This window comes from Danio rerio, chromosome 15 (genome assembly GCF_049306965.1).
Source record: "Danio rerio strain Tuebingen ecotype United States chromosome 15, GRCz12tu, whole genome shotgun sequence".
In the NCBI taxonomy this organism is placed as follows: Eukaryota; Metazoa; Chordata; class Actinopteri; order Cypriniformes; family Danionidae; genus Danio; species Danio rerio.
The window spans coordinates 37,680,814-37,696,476 of record NC_133190.1 but is presented as its reverse complement, the minus strand read 5'-3'; the positions used below and the strand labels follow the sequence as shown (position 1 = coordinate 37,696,476).

The window sequence follows — 15,663 nt, the reverse complement described above, 5'->3', positions numbered from 1 at the left end:
CTAATTACAATTGTGCCGAGTCAAAACTCATTTAGATATCTGCAAATATTTTTCAATGGAAGTCAATGGAGGAATATGACTAGTCATAATATATTTGCAGATATCTCCAATCTGATTTCGTACTAGTACATTTGCAATTGTAGATATCTCTAATTGTTATTCTGACTAGTCGAATTATAATTATGACTAGTCAAAATATAATTAGAGATATCTCTAAATATATTTATGGAGTCAGAACAAAGATTTAAATGCTAAAAAGGCTTGCCATAGAGAGCGCTTCTGAACAGCGCAGCAGCGATGACGTAAGCGTGCCGTGGCCCGGTATGGTGTGAGCGCGGGCCGTCGGGGGAGACGGGAGGGGGGACAAGCGTGCTTTGGCCCGGTTCGAGGCAACTGTACCTAGTGTGAGTACGGCCTAAGAGATAAGTCTCCGGCAGGCGAGAATCTAGCCGGAACTGTGTTTTGCTATCTGGGTGGCTAGGCGTGTATCAGCAAACTAATAAAGCCCGAAAAAAGCCCTGAACTTAGCAAATAAACAGTGTTCCACCAGGATCATGTATGTCAGAAACTGTTTACTGCTGAACTCATTTTGTCATGGTAAAATAACACAGAAATCGAATAATAACATTTCAGTCTACTTCAGTCTCCTGCCGAAGCGCAGACGCCGCGCTTTGAGAAACTGTCAATCACAGCTGTCAATCACGATGACACGCCCAGCATTAAATTACTGCTAAAAACAAACTGTTTACAAAAATGAAGATCTGCACCTATTTCAGCACAATAACCAGTGCCTTAATCGACCAGAACTATCTTTCGGGACATTTTATTGCAAGTGTAATATTTTTTTTATTTGGGCTCAAGTCTCCTTCATTAACACGGAGGAGGCGGGCTTTATGACTTGTACTGCAGCCAGCCCCCAGGGGGCGATCTAACGGCCGAAACCTTCACTCAAACGTAGGCTTGCGGCACACTTGGTTTGTTCACTACACTGACAGATAGCCAAGGGTATAAGGGTCACTTCAGTTCAGTGGCCTGAGACCTGGAGACACCACCAAACCATTTTCCCTGTCATTCTCACCCTCCCTTTTCAATTTATCTATCTTTCCTTCCTTCTCTTCATGGTTTGGGTTTGTTCAGGATATCCCTCCGCCACCCCCCAGCCACCACAAATACACAAACCGAGTTGTATTTGCGGTCAGAAGTGTTTTGCCTTCACTCCTGAGCCCTTGATGGAAACCAGCGCTGTTTATAAAACACTAACCTCCAAGTACTAAGCAGTAAATCTGGTACCAAATATGTTTGCACAGTCAAGTTGGTTGTTTTTTTTCATGAATGCACAAAAAAACAGAGCAAAGGTTGAGCGTCTAAAAGATAAGGAAAGTTTTGTGGCTTTGCTGGTTTCTTACTGTACGTCTGCACTTTTGAACAAGGCTCTACATATAAAAGAGAGTAAATAGACTGCTCATAAACGGAGGACAAGCGACAAAGAGAGAGGTCAAAGGAGGAATAAAATACAGAAAGGCTTTTGAAAAGAGAGGCCTCCAGTGCTAACCAACTCGACTGAAACACATTCAGTGTGTGTGTACAATAGTGTTGTTCGGGTTAACTAAGGAGGAGATGTTTATACAGCAAAGTTTTCAACTAAAACAGTAAACTTTGATGCATTCAGACTTTTATTTACATAATAGTGGTGGTTTTGGGAACTGAAAATGACCACGAGTTTTAGTGTTACGCATTTTTGAAAACAATACGATTATAGTCTCCATGAAGCATCAAAAAAAGAGAAAACTGTGATGTCATGCATGTTATGGCCAAATACAGCGCTGTATGTACACACAGGTGTCTAGTGCGTCTTTCATAGATGTTGACCAATTTAGCATCGTACGATGTCTAAAGTGAAACATCGCGATGGACGATGCCATCGTCGTCGTAGGCAGGGGGTGGGGGTGGTTGTTAAATATCAATTAATTCATAACGAATGAATTCATTGTAGCCTACCCTTTTCACTACCTGACCCACATGGTCTTTGCTTTACCCACAACCAAATCATAAATAAATAAAGTTACAAACAAATGACCAGTCATTACTTTTTTCCGCAGGACTCTGGCATGAATAAGCACAGTGATCTGTGTCGTTCTAATGGCTTTTTCCACAACTGGTGGAGATGAAAGTTCGGTTGGAGTTTACTGTAGTGCATACATTTTCATTGTTTTCACTGCAAAATCCTTACTGTGTGCGCAGATTTAGGAGACATTTATGCAGATTGCATCTTTGCACCTAAAAACGCCAAACGCAGCTCTCAGGAACAAATTAAAACAGTTGTTATGTGAACTTGCTGAAGTTAAAAAAGCCCGCAATGCTTGCCCCGCCTTTGTGCTCTTCTTATTGGCTCACTGCCCTGGAACTGAACGTGAATGATTGGTTAATATCAGCTGTCAATATCTCAGCCCATGCCTTCTGCCTTCAGATGACAGAAGCTATAGCTGTAGTTGTATACAATCGAGAAAAAAAAGTGAAGCGCTGAAGACGAGAGATTGAAAATAACACTGATAGATTTACCAGTTACTATTAATGGCACATATTATAAGTGATCATGTGCTGAATTTTAATCCACCATTTGCACTTTTCCAAGAGTGGATAAAAGACTTCCAGTGTTTCAAGTCCGCTATGAAAATGACTAAAGCCATTCACTGTAAAGTCTGTGGGAAGTCTTGCTGGTAACAGTGTTTGCCACTGAATCTACACATTTTAAGCGGGAGAGGTGCTGTATAATCCTTCATTTAATTCTCACGTTGCTGTCAGCCATGCAAGCGGCAGCTATATGTAACATTTAACACAGCTCATGAAAAGACCGTTATGGCTATTAAGGTGACATGCAAATAATAAGTTATACATCACAGATTGTAAAAGACTGAATCATATGGACTTGAAGGAAACTATGTTGGTGTTTATGCTTATAATACAGTACCTTTTGCGGGCGGGTTGGGGTGGGGGGCTAATGGGATAGTAACCTGTACTTTAAAAACGACTGTATAAGAAGAATGTATTAATTGTATGTGATGCCTCTGGTGATCTGTTTGTTCTGTTATGTTAAAACGAATAAAAAAAAAAAACAAAAGTAAAAAAGAAAAATAATAAGTTATATATCAATATAAATGTGGGCCGGGGCGATGGGTCGCGATGCCGGCTCAGCATCGTAAAGTTTGTCGGCCATCGGTGATGGACGATGGCATCGTCTATCGGCACAACCCTAGAGCATACACTGTAAAAATATTCATTAATGGTTAGTTTTCTGTATTTTGTGATTCTTGTTTTTATGTTAACCTATTTATTCATGCTTTTGAATGGCATTATGAGACCTTGATAATTCTTCCAACAACTTTTAACATTGAAAACGTTTGAAAAAGTGACTTTTATTAACATTTTTAATAGTTTAAAGCATGGCTGGGCATTGGGCGGTATGAAGTTTCGGTTTAAGGCGCTGTAGTTTTATTAAAATGTGTATACTAAGCACACGTCTTGGAAGAAATGCCATAAGCTTAGGGTCATTTCCTAATTTAGCTGTGGTAAAATAAATAGAAAACACTTGTGAAACACTAAATACAAAAACTGATGTTTTTTATACAGCATAGGCTATATTAAAGTCCTTTAAGGAAAGTCAAAAGTCATCAAAGTCATTTCACTCGGCGACTATTTTTGAAATACCTCTTGGGCATTCTGTCTGAATGGGGAAACATTGAATTCTCTAAAACTAACAGCCAAGCTTACGATTACACTACATATTTAGAATGACCAATAAAATTAAACAACCGTCAGGTTTAGTTTCTAAACGTTTGAATCAAACAAATCAGCATTTTTTTCAGGTTGCCTGAGTTAATGCGCATGAGCACTCAAAAAGAGCTAGATCACGACATTAACCTTGTTTGTGGCCATTTTACACATTACCATCCTCTGAATAATGCTTGGTCAGATCGCACTGCTCTTCTGAAGTAATTCAAAACTTGGTCTTGATGGTGAATCTCCTTCAGAAATTACTCTTTGTTTACAGGTTTGTGGGCGTTTGAATGGTTGCTGCTGTCATGTGATGGGACTGCACCTCGCGTTTGTTTCATACAGATTATTGGACAGAACTTTTTTTTTCAAGTGTAGTTGTTTCAATACAAAGTACAAATTTCAAGCTTTAAGTAGATATATTTCTTATGTCTGTGAAGCAAGTATTCGCTGAGAATCCAGTTGGTTTGTTGACCACCAAACTATTATAAAAGCACATATCTGCTGCAAGCCCTACCCTTGAGAATCGTCAGTCTATATCGATCGATGACTGGCTCCTGTACTAGTAGGCGGGGCTTCATTCACCATATTGACTGTTACACTTTTCCCCATTACAAACTATACAAGTGACACGTCTTGTGTATTCGACAGTCTAATAATATAATAGTCTAATAATATAGTATGCATGCATAACTTTTAAGCCCTTTCCACATATCTATGTAAACATGTCTCTCTTTGATAGCATTTTTATCAGCATGCAAAAACTATATTATAGATCTTATGTGTAAAAATGCAAAGGGAAATCTTTGTAGAAATTAGTATATAATGTAATTGATTCCTAATTTAATAAATCATTATCTTCTGAAATATAAATATTTAATTTCTTAAATATCACTTTGATCAATTAAATGCTGACCCAAAAGTTTTAAAGCATATATTTTTATATTCATAGTATATTTAACAAAATTACATGTTAAAAAAAATATGTACAAACCCAATTTATTTTTTTGAATATACAGTTTTTAACCCCTAAATTCGAGCCAGCATTTGGGTAAACAAAACCACCGTTTCTTTTATTTTTATGTACTGTAAATCATAAGAAGCCTTTACCTCATTCCCATTACATAATAATCAAACTCAAACACATGACGTGAGGGAGAACAGATATGGATAAGACAGAGGGAAAAACCACACCACAGACTAATTGAAATGTGTGCACAAAGTGTGTGTTTGCAGTGAAGCTGCACTGATTGGCCATTCCGGAAACATTGACACGGCTCTGTGACCACTGTGACCTGCACCTTGAGAACGCATCACCGCTCTTAGCCAATAATAACACAGCACACTATCAGCACTGATAAAGCCTGAGACTGTCATTCTGAGGCACCACAGTAACCGTGCTGTAGTCATGACTGCAGTACCAGCGGCCATGAAGAGATTGAAAAATCATCAACGTATGTATATACAGCTGAAGTCAGAATTTTTAGCCCCCCTGTATATTTTTTCCCCAATTTCTGTTTAAGGGAGAAAAGATTTTGTTTTAACATTTTTACACATAATAGTTTTAATAACTCATTTCTAATAACTGATTTCTTATCTTTGCCATGATGACAGTAAATAATATTTTACTAGATATTTTTCAAGATACTAGTATTCAGCTTAAAGTGACATTTAAAGGCTTGGTTAATTAGGCAAGTCGGTAATAAAAAAAAATAATATTGCTTAAGGGGGGTAATAATATTGAACATAACACCTCCTAAACTCTGCGTACCCGGTACCGAGTCCGTGACATTATTTACTTCCACAGTCTTTACAATTTTAAAGGTTTAAAGTGGCTTGGTTCTGTCATTACTTGGAATATAATAACTTTTGCATAATCACAAAAGAGAGATTTTTCTTTTTCCTATGAACACTGACATGTGCAGGAACCAACAAAATTAATTACCGCAACCTAGATCACGCAGAACCTAAAAGGTACACTTTTAACTTGAGTTTATAAAAAAAAAAAGCGCCTCTTTTTGGAGAAGTTTATTATAACACTGACAACATAAACAATTATTGTAATCCCTTTAACAGTGTTTAATAAAAATTCAAAGAGTTTTCTTTAAAATGATACCAAACTTTTGCATTTACACCTCTGCATGTTTGGGTTGGCAAAATCCAGGCAGAAAGCCCAAAATAGCACATGACTTCATTAAAATGGTTTAAAAAAAAATAAAAAATGCCTTTATTCTAGCCGAAATTAAACAAATAAGACTTTCTCCAAAAGAAAAAATATATTATCGGAAATTCTGTGATAAACTCCTTGCTCTGTTAAACATTATTTGGGGAATATTTGAAAAATAAATAAATTCACAGTAGGACAAATAAATTAACTGTACATTAGAAATATGAAAGAACTGAGATAAAAACTTCAGAAATTTTGATCTTAAATGTATATATTGCGCATGAATTAATTTTTTTCTGTGGATATTAATAGACAAAACAAATGCAAAATATTAAATCTTGTATGATGATAGGGTTTTGAGCAGTAGCGTGATTTATTAATTTAAAAACTTAAATAACTTTGCTTTTACTGGTGTATGATAAAAAACGTGCTAAACATACTATATAATTTTCTACGTGTATTTTTTTTAGCGCAATTTACTAGTGTATTGATATTAAACCATTATAATAGGCTCTGTCATTTAATAATTTTAAATCATCTTTTAAAACTTACTTTTTTAGGGTAGCTTTTATTTGATTTTATCAAATTTTTAGATCTATTACTATTATTATTTTGTTTTTAATAATTTATTTAATTATTATTGTTTCTTTGTATTCATCCTTGTATGTATATTTACACCTGCACATATTATATGTCTGTAAAGTGCCTTGAGATGCAATTTTAAAGGCCCTAAATATAAAAATAGTTTATTCTTATTTTTATTATTGTTGTTCATTCATTCATTTTTTTTTTTAGCCTAGTCCCTTTATTCATTAGGGGTGGCCACAGCGTAATGAGCCACTATCTCATGACTTAACCAGCATATGTTCTTCCAGCCGCAACCCAACACTGGGAAACACCCATACACTCTCACATTCACACACATACACCACGGCCAATTTAGCTTATTCTATTCACCTATAACGCATGCCATTGGACTGTGGGGGATGCCGGAGCACCCGTAGCAAACTCCACACAGAAATGCCAACTGACCCAGCCAGGGCTCGAACCAGCGACCTTTTTGCTGTGAGGAAATCGTGCTACCCACTGCGTATCTACTATATATTTAATGTAGATTAAGTTCATTTCAGATGAACATATTTAATTTTTAGCCTTCATAAACTCTTTTACCCATGATTTAAAGTATCTTAATGTTACTTGTAAAGTAGCATTTACTTTACTTCGTTTACCATTGTAAATATTAAACAGTGTTTAAAAACTATAGAGCTTTATGATCATACTTTACAATTAGGTTTTATTAGTTAATGTATTTACTAACATGAACTAATTATAAACAATGTTTGTACAGCATTTATTAATCAGTTCAACATTTCCTAATGTATTAACATCTAAAGTCATGTTTAAAAATATTAGTTAATGCAATGTGAGTTAACACAAACTAACAGTGAACAACTGTATTTTCATTAACTAACATGAACAACTACAGTAATAAATTGGTTGTTCATGTTAGTAAATGCATTAACTAATACTTCCTTATTGTGTAAAGTGTTTTACCTAGATTGTTCATTTTTGTGAGGGTGTTTCTTATATGGTTGTACAGTACTGTATGTACAGGACAGGTCATTTCATAAAAATCAAGGCTGTGGTTTTAAAACAACCTCAAAACAGCCACTCCTTGATCTTCAGTCTGTTAAGCATGCTCAAATGGACTTTGGAGGTGTCTGAACACAACAGTGCTCTCAGCCCTAGACATGTCAGCTTTATTAAAGGATGCTATTGTTCGAGCTCTTGCCCAGTCAAGCTTTTGATTCGCAAAGTCTGTCCAAGAGTCCTGTTATACTTCCTTTCCTTCAAAGACCTGAGCTCTGCTATCAGCCCAACTCAAGATGAGTTCAGTTTAATTCAAGCTTATTTCTATAGCGCTTTTCACAATAAGTATTGTTTCAAAGCAGCTTTACAAAAGGTGCACATTATTGTATTACAGTCAAATTCGGAAAAGCTAAGATTAATTACCATAACTTTATTAGTCACCAATAATTTTACTAATTACTTAGTAGCTAACAGCTTTTAACAGTTATCATAAGCACAGTTAACCTGCAGTTATGTAATACATATAGGTGATGTCTGTGTACATGTTCAGCGAAGTGTATTTGTTGTACTCAAAGTCTTCCATGGTTTTGCACAAGTGTGTTTGTGTTGTAGAGTCTGATCATGTCGTCTTTGTTCCAGGGTAAAATGAAGGATTGTTTGTGCCATGATAGGAAAGGGAATGGTGAACAAAACCGCACATTAATAGAGTATTTAAGGTCCCGTCTACATGGCAACAGATTTACAAGTCAACACACAAAAGTTGAAGATTTTTTTCATCCTTTTGTCCACACGACACCAGCTTGTGAGGTGAAAAGCAGGGGTAAACTTTTTTTGATTTGGGGCAATCCCAGCAATCCCAGGTATGGGGGCCTAAAACTGAAACTTGAAACATTCTCTTTCTCTATAGATTTTTTTTCTCTGTAGATTCATTTTTCTTTTGTTTTGTTTTTTGTAAATAAGCTGCATGTTAATTATACATTTTAAGTGGAACCTTTATCGCCTTAATGTAAAATTAAATACAATAAATTCACAAATTAAAAGCAAGCTCACAAACATTTAGCCATATTTGTAATTTTAGATTTTAATATTTGCATGTGCATTCCATTGTTCATGGGGACCCCCAAATTTGAAAACAAGTAATAATGTTAAAATCTAAATGGTTATAGACAGATTTTACAACATGATAGAACATTTTAAAGGAGTTATTATTAATATAGACGGCTGCTTACTTCACTTATTGGTTGAGTCCACCCCTGGTGAAAAGTCTAGAAAAAACTGTTCCTTCCATAGCATGAAGATGGCTATTATGACATCACAGTACCCCACTCTGAAAAATGCTGGGATCCACACAATCAGTTTGTGTTGGGGCAACGTGAAGGAATTAAGTTAACTTATCTTTTACAAATTTAAGTGGATTGAACATAAAATAACTTTTGTCCCCGAGAGTTGTCGTTGATGGACGTAGATAATATTTTATCATTATAAATTGTAAAAAGGTTTTTAAAAATAGAGTTCCTCACAGTCAATTTGTGTTAGGACAACATGAAGAAATTAAGTCAGCTCGATTTATGTGGATTGAACATAAAACAATAAAGTCCCCCAAAAAACTCAAAGTAGTTTGAACAAACAACAAACCTAATCTTTTTAGTGTGTACTTGTACACAAGTTTTTATATTACGCTTTCAAAAATGTTGTTTAATAATGCACTAATTTTCACTTTCAAGCATAAAAATCTGAAAATTTAATCAAGACATGTTCCGAATTCTTTTTCAGAGCTTTTTACAGAGAGGATAATTCAAAACTCATCATTTAATTTTTTTTTCATTCAAACTCAATCAAGCTCATTATTAGTAAACAAAATCCATGTGTAAAGTTCTTCACAATGCAGACATAAATAAAACCATGACATTTTATGTATGTAAGAGCTACTAAAGTGAAGAATTATGACTGTTCATTTTGCAAGAAGCAGCAGTATAATACGTAAATTAAAAAATAATTCCTCCATTGTCATCATCATGGAATTCTTCAATAATAAAAGATCTTACATGTGAGGATCTCGACAGTACATCCGGTGGGGTGTAATCTCCCACAACTGGATTCAAATCTAACATTCAAATCTATCTCCATTTTATTAGCAGTGCCCAACATCCTACAACCCCCTTCCCCCATTTCAGAAGCTGTTTCCCTCAGCTATATGTCAAAAAAGTAAAAAAAACAATCGACAATCTCAATTTCTGTTTCCTATATCCTAATCTACAGAGTTCAGAAATTGATAAAGAGTAGAAACAACAACAAAAAAATAGAAATAAAAGTGTGTTATGTTTATTGTAAACGCCAAAAAAACAAACACTTAAAGATTGTAAGAAACAAAGAGTTTTGCCTGTAGTGTCTCATCTTAAACTAATGATAAACAGTTTCTTTAGGACTGAGTTGGAACAAAGAGACTGCTGCATAAATGACTGCATGTGTAAAATATGGAATAGGAGGGACGGGGAGGGAGGTGTGATGTAACGTTCTGGAACACTTGGCCACTAGCAAGTCTCCATCCAGATCCGATCACAGATATGCAGGGTCTCACTGAAGATTAGGATTAAGTTTGATCTCCAGTGAAGAATAGTAATGGGAATTAATGAGAGTGCGGAGGGTTTTTATGAAGGTTTTACTGGAGATCACATTATAGTGTTATATGAATAAAATAAATTATATTGAAAGGCGGGTCTATTGTAGAAAAACCATTTTGTTACTCTGAAAAAAGATTTAAATATCGATATATTTAAAAAGCCAGCACGGTTGCTAGCACTGTCGCCTCACAGTAAGAAGGTCGCTGGTTCGAGTCCTGGCTGGGTCGGTTGCCATTTCTGAGTGGAGTTTGCATGTTCTCCCCGTTTTCACATGGGTTTCATCCTGTGCTCTGAATTGAATTAACTAAATTGGCTGTAGTGTATGAGTGTGTGTGTGAATGTGAGAGTGTATGGGGGTTTCCCAGTACTGGGTTGTGGCTGGAAGAGCATCCGCTGCATAAAAAATACACTTGAATAGTTGACATTACGCTATGGCTATCTTTAATAAACCAGAGACTAAACCGAAGGAAAATTATTTTATTTATTAGACTTACTGGTGTGAAAAACAAAGTAAAAATCATAATAATAATAATTCATAAATGTTACTATTCAAAATGCACAAATCACTTCTCAAATAACTGCCACTCTACAATATTCGGGGTTGTTTTAACGTTGTAAGAATGTCATTTTTAAATTGGATTGAAAAATAACCTAATGTTGGGTTTATTAATATTTGATCTAACGTTGGGGTAATACAACCCAACATTTTTTAGAGTGTGTGATTAGAAAAAAATACACTAAATTGTTCATTAATATATATACATGGAAATAACACTTTCCTCAGTGTGACGTGGATAGGCATGGGACAATAGCATTTTTAAGTTATACCGGAAAAAGTCAAGGTTTTAAAATCACCAAAATTTGCTATACAGTTCCTAAGGTATAAGATTATTTACGTTTTTTTGTTGTTGTTTTTTTAGAACAACAGGCTCTCCAGTTGAAAAGATACCCAAAGATGCTGTTTTAAATTGTAAAGACATCTGTGTTTCAGAAACTAATGAAGACAGCAGAAGTCAGTGATTCATTTTCATTATTTAGCCTGACATGTTTACTCCTCAAAGATATTTAAAATGTTTCTCAAAATAAAATATATTGTGCTCAAAGTGGGGAAAAGTTTTTGTTTTTTACCCAGACATTTAAAAAGAATATATTTTAGAGCAGTAATCACAACACTGTGATACATTGATCTTTTTATACAAGGGTCTTATACCGGCCCATGCCTAGACTTGTATGCCAGATCTTTTTGGCATTTTAAAATCTATTGAAAACATTTTAAATTCAACCTCCATTTCTGACAAATGATCATTACTGCACTTCATTAAACAGCAATTGCACATTCTATATGAAACCAAACTGAAATTAACTACAAAATATATATTTTCATGTAGGGCTGCACAATATATCGAATCATTTCAGTATCGATATCGCGATGTGATCATTCGCAATAGTTACATCGCAGAATATTCAATGATAAGTTGAATTATATTCAATTATTTCACAAGTGTTTTTTTGAGGCCTGTGACTGTATGAGGGTTTTAAAAGCATTCAGGCATAAGAAATCGTACCGTTTGTAATTGTAATAAAAAATGTATAACAATTACTTTTATTGAATTGTTCATACAATAAAGACTATGCAGTATTATTTTTACACTTGATTATTCAATTACTGTATGCTGAATACAGTTAGACTCCTCAAAAATAATAAAAGCTGTTTCATTTATTTGAAACTTTTACTTTATTGAGTATATCTATGCTTGTAGATTGTTTATTATGCTGTATCATGCAGATTCACTCCCCTACAGAATCATCCCGATCCATCTAAAATTGTAATTTTTTGCAAATAGTTATTTAAGTCATGTAGTAAAATTGTATTCATATCACAATTTATATCACAAAATAAGTATTGTGCATCACTATTTTCATGACATTACAGTTCATCGCTTTTTTTGTATATAATACAGCATAGCATTGCCCTTTCTTCCACTCATAAGGATCCCCCCTGTTATTTGATTGCGTCAGAGTCTGTGGTCCTTGACTGATGCCATTAAACTCATAAAAGATTACGCAACACACTGGCAGGACCCACAGCTTTTACTTTTGCTTGAGCAGATGCCCGGTGGCACCGCGACAAAAGAGCCACTGGCGTCCTCACCCAATTAGTACTTTGAGTATTTCTAGCTCTCACGGCTAGATGTTCCCCACAGATCACTGCTTAAACGGCAGAACGTCCCGGCGGCAGGTCACTGTGTGGTAACGGGGCAGTGCGACTCATTGGTCAATTATGTCACGCCAGCGAACACGGCAGCTGGAGGAGCAGGAAGTGTGTCAGGTGCTGAATCAGCAAAACTCTCTTCAGCAGCACCATTTTTATGCACAGCTTCTGTCTTGTCTCAGTCAAAGATATTGAGATACTAAACCAGTTGCACTGTTTTTCTAACAGCCGAATTCCACAGAGGAGGCATTGTTGCTTGTTCTCTGAAGTGTGTGAGAGCAAATAGAAGTAAAAATGAGCTCACACAGGTGCAATGGGATTGCATGATAGTAGTTCAAACTATAAATAAAAAAACAAACTGCCCTTCATTGACTCCCCCACTGAGATTTGACAAGTCCCAGTTTGTTTAGTGGTAGTTTGTTTTCAAAACTTTGTTCTGTGAAAGTGTAAGAAATGAGTCTGCCTCGACCCAACTTCCACTCTAAATGGTGAATTGATGCTCATTTCCCAAAAGGGCTGACTTATGAGAGAAAAGAGAAGTCAACAAGGTCTTGTCTCTGCATTGTTTGAGGTGACTACATCTCAACCAAATGGTAACAATTGTAGAATGGGGATGGGTGTGGTGCACAAAGAACCATCTCATCAATGGTGTTGAAACTGCATTAACATGGAGAGATAGGGAGAACAGCTGGGTCAACAGCCAAGGAGCAACATCATTAACATCTAAAGGCAACATCAAAAACAGTATAAAGGTTTGAGTTTAAGAATGTTCAGGGTTCATTCTGACTCCGGTGAATCCAAGGTACTGCCATGTATTTTGAGACTGCTATGCTGAATAAACATCTTCATTGAGATTTTCTTCGTCATCATCATTTTTTCTTACACTGGCGAGCCATCCAGTGAGGACTTCCAAAACAACAAAGGAAAGAAAGGTAAGAAAAGCAGGTTTTCTTTTTAAATGTTTGTTGTTAGGAATCCCCCTCGTTTAAAAAATCTAGAAAAGAAAATTTAAGACAGAAGAGAATTTGTATTGTTCAGTTTTAGCAGGAGTTCTTAAGTCTATTCTGTACTATTCTGCCAATTTTGTTTAAGATTCTAACTAAACTGAATTAACCCGACGTAGTGTGGTAGCAGAATTGTATTAAATTGTTGTTTCTAAAGTAATTGAAGCAAAGGGCTGAAGTTTAGGTTTCTAAAGTGAATGAAACTGTGCTAAACTGTGTTGATTCTAGTGGCAGAGTTGTATTGGAAATGTTGTTTCTAACGTAATTTCTAAAAATATGTTTCTAGCATAAGTGAAAATGGTTTATAAAGTTTTCATAATTCTTTATAAATTCTAAAGTAACTGAATTGATTTGATGCAGTGTGGTCACAGAAAATATATTTGGTAGGGTGTCTGGAACCGTTAAAGATAATTTTCTTGAGGTTTTGCCTGATGTAATGTAGCAGTGTTTTGTTTTTTAAATTACAACACAAAGGACTGATGCAGATTGGTTTTATCTGATAACATACAGATAAACATTGCTTTGAGAGTAGAATTTGAGGCCTGATGGAGAGTGTCTATGTTCAATAGACACTGAAGTACAGACATAATTTTTTTTGTTATTATTCATTTGCACAGGAGCAGTGAATAATTGTATCAAGTATTAAATAACTTGGTACTGTTCAGTCAGTAAAGAACTAAAATCTATTGAATTACTCAAGTGAACTTAATAAGATTGTGAAAATGGAAGATATGATGGCTAAATACATTGCTAAGCATGGCACAGTTGGAATTTTTGATGGTATAGAGAAAGTCGTAGATAAGCCATATGAATGGGCTATCTCTAAATTTGAAAATTTTTCCAAAATGCCAAAGAACAATAAAGGAAAAATTGCCAATGCACTTCAAGCTGTTCTTGCTTCATACAAGGTAACTAGAAAGAGAGTAGTGGAGTTAGAAGCTGAAAATGAAAGACTCAGTGTTGAGATAAATGCTTCAAAATATTACCAGGCTAGTGAAGCATTATGGAAAGAAGAGAAGATCAGAATGCAGAATGAGATAACACGTCTGAAAACTCATAAAGACTTGTTGGCATCATCTGTAGAAACATTCTACATTAATTTGGAAGAAGCAAGGGCTACTTGTAACTTCTTCATAAAGAATGGCCTAACAGAGAATAACACAAGTGAGACATTAAATGCAAATAGAGTTCCAGAAATGACAGACATTCAGGAAGATGATGAGGAATGGGAGAGAGATTCTCAGTCAGTCAGAAGTCAATGCTCAGAGTGTACAGTTAGATTTCCTATGGCACCAGTTCACTCTAATACCACCATGCATATTACTGAAGCAGGGGTTGAATCAACGACCCATAACACGGTTAGAGGGTTTAACCCAAATGAACTAGAAGCTGTGATCGCAAATATTGGAAAATTTGATCCTACTGAACAAGATCCTTTAGATTTCCTAAAGAGGTTAGAGGAATATGCAGAGGTGTACAAATATACAGATGGTGATGCATGTGTGTTGCTAAGAATGTGCCTGCCTGAAACTTTGTCTGGAGCTTTAGGTCAGAAAGTAAAAGACAAAACGGCAAACAAGTCAGAGAGGAAACAGGCACTGCTTGAAGTCTTGGGTGTGATGTCTGTTAACTGGGATAAAATATCTGAGACACACATGAAGAGAGGGGAACACCCAAGAGTATTTTCTGAACGATTGTTGGAGATGTTTAAAACATTTAGTGGCAATCCTGATATTACTTATGATGACATCAGTTTCAAGTCTGCCTTGATCAACAAGTGTGACCCAGACACCCATTCTGCTGTGACAATGCTTGTGACACCACTCTCTGATTATAATGAAATCATTGGTAAAATGACACAGTTTTACAACAATAATGCAAATTCACAGAGGCAAATGAAAGATGCGAGATATCCTGTTGCTGCCTTTGCAAGCAGAGAATATGCAAGCTCATCCAATGGTTTCCATCACAGAGCAAGGAAATTTACAAGTGTGAACTCAATGGGTGTTGTTCTTTGTTATGCATGTGGAAAAGCTGGTCACATTGCGAGAAATTGCCAGAAGGGTGCAAAATCTCAAAGCATTGTTTGTCATACATGTGGAAAAAATGGTCACATAGCAAGACATTGTTTAGAGAAAATGAGGAAAGACCAGGAAGTTGTTTGTTTCAGATGTGGAATTATAGGACACAAGGCAATACAGTGTCATGTTTCAGTTAAAAGAAAGACAAGTTATAAAGATTTACATAAGAAAATAGCCAGGCTAGAAAACCAGCTGGAAGAGTTGAAAGGAATGAAAG

The 15,663-nt window shown here is 35.6% G+C and overlaps 3 protein-coding genes and 1 long non-coding RNA gene across 5 annotated transcripts in view; 2 read left to right on the top strand and 2 right to left on the bottom strand.

The window, feature by feature from the left end:
* Window positions 1-11,872, top strand: part of bloc1s3 (biogenesis of lysosomal organelles complex-1, subunit 3) — a 46,119-nt gene extending 34,247 nt beyond the window's left edge. The window contains exon 4 of the mRNA XM_073923049.1: window positions 11,070-11,872. The gene's annotated coding sequence lies outside the window, so the exon portion shown is untranslated. The remainder of the gene's footprint in view (window positions 1-11,069) is intronic.
* Window positions 1-15,663, top strand: part of LOC101884284 (rho guanine nucleotide exchange factor 28) — a 68,110-nt gene that overhangs the window by 1,771 nt on the left and 50,676 nt on the right. The window lies entirely within an intron of this gene.
* sesn3 (sestrin 3) overlaps window positions 1-15,663 on the bottom strand; it is a 49,773-nt gene that overhangs the window by 25,690 nt on the left and 8,420 nt on the right. The gene's annotated exons all lie outside the window — the stretch shown is intronic.
* On the bottom strand, window positions 6,579-12,862 carry LOC141377896 (uncharacterized). Its single transcript, XR_012391004.1, has 2 exons — window positions 10,560-12,862; window positions 6,579-6,846 (listed from the first exon to the last, which is right to left on the bottom strand). It is a non-coding gene; the product is annotated as an uncharacterized lncRNA (long non-coding RNA).